This window comes from Heliangelus exortis, chromosome 3 (assembly GCF_036169615.1).
Source record: "Heliangelus exortis chromosome 3, bHelExo1.hap1, whole genome shotgun sequence".
NCBI lineage: Eukaryota > Metazoa > Chordata > Aves > Apodiformes > Trochilidae > Heliangelus > Heliangelus exortis.
The window spans coordinates 104066198-104071338 of NC_092424.1; the positions used below are offsets into that span (position 1 = coordinate 104066198).

The 5141-nt window shown below is 35.8% G+C and overlaps 1 long non-coding RNA gene across 1 annotated transcript; it reads left to right on the forward strand.

Annotated features, from left to right (window-relative positions):
• The first annotated feature begins 1306 nt into the window (after window positions 1–1306).
• Window positions 1307–4661, forward strand: LOC139795566 (uncharacterized). The gene is made up of 2 exons (XR_011725576.1): window positions 1307–1827; window positions 4332–4661. It is a non-coding gene; the product is annotated as an uncharacterized lncRNA (long non-coding RNA).
• Window positions 4662–5141: the final 480 nt, after the last annotated feature.

The window sequence follows — 5141 nt, forward strand, 5'->3', positions numbered from 1 at the left end:
ACAATCACAAAAACACAACTACAAAAAGCAGTTTCTTAAAATCATTTATCCACCTGGTACACACATAATAAAATTCAAGGTCAGTGGAGTGATTGCATTTTAAAACAATCTATCTTTGCATTCAGATGTACTATAAGTAGTCTCAGATACATAGAGTCCAGGGGACCAAATTTTGCTACTTGTGACAAAATACAAAAAAATACAAAATATATGGAAAAGAGACTAATCTCCAATAATTAACCCAAGAAACCATAACAGTAATCATATTTATACATGATATTTCATTATAGGAATAAACTTGAAAACCAAGACCAGTCACTGTTTTATTAGATGCATTACCTAAATGATTCCAGTCAGGTCTTGAACATTTCAGTGCTCTGACTGTGAATGGGTAATGCAAAGTCAAGAAACTAACAATATATGTGAAGAGAGTTGCACAGTATGGGTCTCTCATGAATGTGTAAGCTCATTCAGTTCACTTGAAGCACATCCTAAACTTCTGTCTAAATATTCTGTGCTTAGTAGAGTTCCTAAGTTAAAGTCTTAATTTTTCAGTGGATAGGTAAGCCATACAGACAGGACCTCCCTCTAGAGACTCTCAATCAAATATTCTCATTTTTTACTAGGAAAAACAGTCCTTGCCAATGCTGAGTATGTTGGTCCTGATAGTAACAGTTCCACCCATGCATTATGGCTTCTTTTTTATTGCCTCCTCTGAAGAAAATCTCTACATTTACATTCTCTTTCTACAGTTCCACTTGTTTCAGTGAATTATTTTCCACTGGAAAAAAGATGGTTTTTTCCTTTTATTCTTTTTAAATAAGGACTATGTTTGAATTGCTTAAGAGATGTCATTTCATAATTGTCAGAAAAATGTTTTCTGACAGGTTTGTGTTTCATGGTTGGCTAATATTTTTAGATTGAAGATACCAAATTTGCAGCATGAGTTCACTAGTGAGGGATGCTGAAGAATCTGGATGGAGAGATATGTGAATATTCCAAAGTGAGAAAAAAATATCAGGAGGTAAAACATAGTCCTCAGAGAAGATAATTCTGTTTTTCCCATGACTAATTATGAGCACATCTCAAAGGAAGGTTTTCTCTACTGCCTAGTGAAAGATCAGTTTGCACCACCTCCCTTCCTTCAGCAGCATTAATAAGGCCTCTTTCCTTTACTCATATGTCTGCTTTCAAAGTGCATGTTGGAGCTTCATGTCTGAAAGATATAAAATGTGGGGGAAACGACTCAGCAAAATCACAAGATATTAGAAAAGGATCAAAGATATTAGGGAAGAGGATCAGCTGTATACACAGACAGTCTCAGAGTTAGGCAACCCTGAAATAGTTGCCTAACTTGCCTAAGTTGTCCATGGAGAACAGAAGGAGACGTCAGGATTTGCAAGGGAAAGGCAGCATGTGTAAATGTGTTACTTTCCTATCTTACTCTCCTGAACAGATAGCAAACAGAAGATTTTGCCTTTTCCTCCAGTGTTTGTTTTTTCCTTAGTCTTCAATGCAATTGCTTGTAAAATTCATTCCACTTCCTGCCCCCATCAATTTCTAGTTACTGCTAGTTCTGAGTACTCTAACTTGTTTCTCAAGACAAGACAGGCAGAATTCAGACTCCACTGTCTTGGATCACCATGAGGGCAAGAGTTAAGCATTATGTCCCAGCAGCAGACATCTCTGGCACTGGATGAACACTAAAATTTGCAAAGTGTCTGTAGGAGATTTTCAGCTAAGAGGTGCCTACTACTTTTACATGCCTGAGTCTTAGGCAAGAGTTGAATGCATTAGATTCTGACACTGATCCTCTAAGGCAACCAGGTAATACTGAAAACCTAATTTCAGTAATACAGAAAACCTAATGTTCCATACATAAGTAGCTATTATGGGCTGAGTGAAAAACTAAGAAGAAATTAAGAATGTTTTCAAAAGGGAAGTTACAAATGCCAAGACTGATTTGATGCTAGCTATTGCCACATCTGCACTAGGGAATATCAGCATGGCTCAGACTATGAGAACTAACAGAATGCTCAGTCTAGCTAGATATCTAGAACCTGATTTCCTTTCAGGTGCTGAATTAGTTGGAAGATGGAATATACAGATGGAATATAGATGGAAGAGGCCCAATAAGAAAACTCAAAATAGAAGAAAAGCATTTTGGCTAAAGACATTAAGAATGAAAAGAGATTATAATTTTGTGACTCCCAGATTTGTGTTATACATTTGTGCTTAGGTAATCTCTTTCCAGATGTACATCTTTTGTTTAAAATGGCTTATGGCTAATTCTTTTTTATTCACAGAAGGATTTGATTGAAGTGAGTGAGTAAGGCTGGAGAAACCTTACGAATTCAATGTCTGGGATCCTTCTTTTCAGTCTCCAGGGCAGAGGTTTTCATTGTTTGTTTGTACAATAATCTATCTGGAACAGCAGAAGGTGTTTTCAATGAATGAACCACCTGTGCAAAGCTATGAGAAACAGAAAAGAGATAGATTTCAGCATTAGTTATTTGAATATGTGCAAAAAAAAAAAAAAAAAAATTACTCTCCATGTGCAACGTGCACACACTATGTCACTGACAGTGCTCAATGTGACAAAATGAAGTTCAGTCTTCACGCAATCACATTGCTCCTAGTACTGAAAACTCCCATGATTAAATACTCTTGCTCTTACACTTTCCTAAGTTATTGCTAAAATACAGAAAAAAGCACATTCCCAGTGCCTAGACTGAGAACTGCTCCCTTTTTCTCTGCCACTTCCTTTCTTACCTTCTCTTTCTCTCTTGTTCGTGCTTTCTGTTTCAGGTAAGAAATAATCTGAATTTTCTCATGGATAATTGAGATGTGTGAGTAAGCAGGGAAGTCATCAAGAGATCTCTGTATAATGGGGAAGGGCTGAATGGGAATAATTCATGACAAAATACCACAAAATGCAACCTTTTCAGGAATTTGGTAAAAAAGAAATTGTTGCCTTGAAATGTTAACTGTCCCTTAAGAGCTGTTTTGTTTTGGGGTTTTTTTGCAAAAAATGATGCAATGTAAGAATAAAAAGTTGGAGCTTTTGTATTGAAAACCCACAAAAAAACTAAAAATAATCAAATTTTCAATCCCTTTTATACCTGAAAATACATACAAAAAAGCACTTCAATTTTACAAATTGTTTTAGTCTAACACCATTTTTATGTGTTTTCACCCTCATTCCCCAACCCTACTTGTAGATTATTCATTATTTAACACACTTATCCATAGAGGCATGTGGGGTTTTATCCCTCCTAAAACTTAGTAAAACTCTGAGTCTCCCAAAGCCAAAGCAGAGATCTTTGTTGCCTTCAGCACATCTAGAAGTTTATGCTGAGTTTTTAACGCTCTGGAAAAAAAATCTTATTATTGGAAGCTTACCCTTTTTTCCTCAGAAATTTATCATGTATAAAGCACTTGCTATTTCTGTGCTGGGTGAAAAATTTGAATGTTCTTCTCTTACTTTCTCTCCAGTTTTAAGCATATGAATCAGGGCAGCAGAGACTGAAAGCAGAGGTATAATTTCAAAGGATTAGTGAGTTCAACACAGACATTTTTGACACAGCATTCAGGCAGTGAGCTCCACTTATTGTTACTACTGCTACACATTGATCCAGTGAGCAGCACTTATGCTATGGAAATGAAAGGAGGAGGAAAGAAACTGTGGTGTGTGTCCTCACACAGCAGATAAGTAAGTTCCCCTGAGTGCTAAGTACGTCAGAGTGGAAAAAAGCAAGGGACTGGAGCATAAAGCCCATCTCTTATATACCAGAAGGCTGCAGTGAACTTCGTTGCAGTTACTTCTGATTTACTCAAGTGTCAGTTGGAGAAGGACCACAACCCATGCTTTAAAATGTTTTTATATGCTCCTCTGAGTACAAAACTTGGAGAACTTTGTGAAAACAAGCTACTGTTGCTGGTTTGCCAGGTAGGCAACTTCTCTGAGCTCTGGTTGAGAACTGGTCCAAATAAAATGTTTCTCACAGCTATGACTGCATTACACTAATTCAATTAGAATCAACAATTACATCAGAAAAATGTGTTTACTTTGGTTCTGGGCCACTGAGACTGGGCTCAAATGTGATGTAGAACATATGCCTGTTGTTGCTTGTAGGGACAAATAATTTTACAGGTGGACTTCAACATTCCTTCCTTTTGCTAAGTATACTCCTCCTGGCAAAGGGCTTGAAATGCATGTCAATTATTTATGGAATTATACTTAAAATTACATATTTAAATAGGGAGTGTAAACAGTAATTCTGAGATTAAAAGTGATCAGAGTAAGATTTTATTTCTGTCTTTGTTTACAGGTACATGACCATGATCCTCTCATTAAAGCTGCATCTGTTTATACCAACAAGGACTGCAATCCTCAGTTCATCAGTAATCTTGCTTGCACTGGTGTAAATCAGAAGTAACCAAAGTCAGTAGAATTGCACTCATGTAAAAATTAGCATAGTGGAGATTACAGTCAGTCTTGTTCTTTGTTAGTGAACTCATCAAAGAATTGATCCAGACAGCCAAAAGTTAAGGAAAAGACTCTATTTAGCCAGACTGTTGGTTCAGATGTCATACAATATAATTTCAGTCTAGAATTTTCATCTCTACTGCCAAGGAAATTAAACAGAAACATTACATGATTTTTACTTGCCTAAATTTAGACATCTTGTTCCAGTATAAAGGTAGAGGAATTACAAATTTGAGCTTCATTTAAAAATGCTTGGTTTAAACTATCTGAGATTACAGGTCCTCAGTTTATTGGTAAACTTTCTGTCATTAAAAGAGATGAAGATAAATGATCTGTATGGGATAAACGTTATAGAGTAAATATAAACCAGTTAGGGAATACATCTGCATAAGCTATGACATGTATGTAAGCCATTGGAATACAGCAGCTTTTATTCACATAAAATAAAAAAAAAATAGATTTTCAAAGATGTAACTTAAAAAGTGTATCAATTATTTAACAAAGTATAAAACAAAATCTGAAATTCTTCCCAAACTTATCTCAAGCTTGAGACTTCTTTTTATCTAGAGCTCTGTGTTTAACCTATTGAGACAGCGTAATAAGAGCTGTACAAATTTAAGCTGCGTCAAAATTGCATCTGTCTTTTAATTTG